Source organism: Pteropus vampyrus, unplaced genomic scaffold, assembly GCF_000151845.1.
Source record: "Pteropus vampyrus isolate Shadow unplaced genomic scaffold, Pvam_2.0 Scaffold1, whole genome shotgun sequence".
NCBI classification, from domain to species: Eukaryota; Metazoa; Chordata; class Mammalia; order Chiroptera; family Pteropodidae; genus Pteropus; species Pteropus vampyrus.
The window spans coordinates 17,310,615-17,313,121 of NW_011888782.1; the positions used below are offsets into that span (position 1 = coordinate 17,310,615).

General features: G+C 33.5%; 1 protein-coding gene and 1 pseudogene across 1 annotated transcript in view; one reads left to right on the forward strand and one right to left on the reverse strand.

Annotated features, from left to right (window-relative positions):
- FBXL2 (F-box and leucine rich repeat protein 2) overlaps positions 1–2,507 on the forward strand; it is a 71,105-nt gene that overhangs the window by 28,576 nt on the left and 40,022 nt on the right. The window lies entirely within an intron of this gene.
- On the reverse strand, positions 1,557–1,675 carry LOC111736311 (annotated as a pseudogene).

Genomic DNA, 2,507 nt, shown 5'->3' on the forward strand with positions numbered 1-2,507 from the left:
GGAAAAAAGGCTTTTTAGATCCTTTGCCGATTTTTTAATCAGATTGTTTGTTTTTTTGCTATTTTGTGTGAATTCTTTATATAATGACTCCATATCACATATGTGATTTTCAAATGTTTTCTCTCACTTAGTAGGTCGCCTTTTCATTTTGTTTGTAGTTTCCTTTGCTATGCAGAAGCTTTTTAGTTTGATATAGTCCCACTTGTTTGTTTTTGCTTTTGTTGACTGCTTCTGGTGCCAAATCTAAAAAATCATCTTCAAGACCAATATCAGGGAGCTTACCACCTATGTGTTTTACTAGGAGTTTTATGGTTTCGGGTCATAACATTTAAGTCTTTAATCCATTTGAATAGTTTTTGCGTATGGTGTTAGTGGTCCAGTTTCATTGTTTTGCATATGGCTGTTTAATTTTTCCAATACCATCTGTTGAAGAGACTGTCTTTTCCCCATTGTATAGTCTTGGCTCCTTTGTTGAAAATTAATTGATTGTATATGTGTGGGTTTATTTCTGGGCTCTCTGTTCTGTTCTATTGATCTACATGTCTGTTTTTATGCCTATATCATACTATTTTCATTACTATGGCTTTATAATACAGTTTGAAGTCTGGGAGCATGACGCCTCCAGCTTTGTTCTTCTTCCTCAAGATTTCTTTGGCTAACGAGGGTGTTTTGTGGTTCCATACAAGTTTTAATATCATTTTTTCTATTTCTGTGAAACAGAAATGCATTGGAATTTTGATAGGGATTGCATTGCATCTATAGATTCCTTGGGCAGTATGGACACTTTAACACTATTCCTTCAATTCATGAGCATGGAATACCCATTTGTGTCTTCAATTTTTTTTTTTTTTTTGGTCAGTGTTATAGTTTTCAGTGTATGGGTCTTTCACCTCTGGTTAAATGTATTTCTAGGTATTTTTTTTTGACACAGTTGTAAATGGGGTTATTTTCTTAATTTCTTTTTCTGATAGTTTGTTGTTAGTGTATAGAAATAAAATCGATTTTTGTATATTGATATATCTACAACTTTATAGAATTTATTTATTTTAACAGTTTTTTGGTGGAGTCTTTAGAGTAAATTAAATATCTGTACTATCATGTCATCTGCAGATACTGTCAGTTTTGCTTCTTTTGCTCCAAGTTGGGTGCCTTTATTTCTTTCCCTTGCCTCATCGCCCAGGTGAGGATTTTAGTGCTGTGCTGAATAAAAGTGGTGAGAGTGGACATCTTTGTTTTGTTCCTGATCTTAGAGGAAAAATTCTCAGCTTTTCTCTGTTGAGTAAGATGTTAACTGTGGGCTTGTCATGTATAGTCTTTATTATGTTGAGCTATGTTCCCCTCTATATCTACTTTGTTGAGAGCTTTTATTATAAATTGATGTTGAATTTTGTCAAATGCATGGCATATGATCCTTTCAATGTATTGTTGAATTGGGTTTGCTAATATTCATATTGATTGATTTGCAAATGTTGAACCATCCTTGCATCCGTGGAATAAATCCCACTTGCTCGTGGTGTGTGATCATTTAAATGTATTATTGAATTTTTTTTTTTTAACACCTGCAGCACCTGGTTTTCCTAGGTGATCTCTCATCCAAGTACTAACCAGGCTCAACTCTTCTTAGTTTCTGAGATCAGATGAGATCAGGCACATTCAGGGTGGCATGGCTGTAGACTAAATGTATTATTGAATTTGGTTTGCTAATATTTAGTTGAGGAATTTTGCATCTATGTGCATCATGGTTATTAACCTGTAATTTTTTTTTTCTCGTTGCAGCCTTGTCTGCGTTTGGTTCAGGGTAATGCTGGCCTTGTAAGATAAATCTGAAAGTTTTTCTTTCTCTTCATTTTTTGGGGGAAGAGTTTGAGAAATATTGGTATTAATTCTTCTTTAAATGTTTGGTAGAGTTCACCAGTGAAGCCATCTGGTTCTGGACTGTTGTTTTTTGGGAGGATTTTGATTACTGATTCAATCTCCTTACTAGTAATCGGTATGTGTAGATTTTCCATTTCCTTGTGATCCAGTTTTGGTAGGTTGCACCTAGGAATTTATCCATTTCTTTAAGGTTGTCCAATTTGTTCACAAAAAAATTGTTCTTGGTAGTCTCTTTTAATCCTTAGTATTTCTGTGGTATCAGTTGTAACATCTTTTTATTTCTGATTTTATTTGAGTCCTTTCTTTTTCTCTTGGTGAATCTAGCTAAAAGTTTGTCTATTTTGTTTATCTTTTCAAAGAACCATCTTAGTTTTGTTGATCTTTTCTATTCTCTTTTTAGTTTCTGTTTCATTTATTTCTACTCTGACCTTTATTTCCTTCCTTCTACTAAGCTTGAGCTTCATTGTGTTTCATTTTCTAGTTCCTTGTGTATAATTAGGTTGCTTATTTGAGGTTGTTTGTTTCTTGAGGTAGGCATTTATTTCTATGAACTTCTCTCAGAACTGCTTTGCTTCATCCCATGAGTTTTGGTATATTGTATTTCTATTCTCATTTGTGTCAAAGAATTTTTA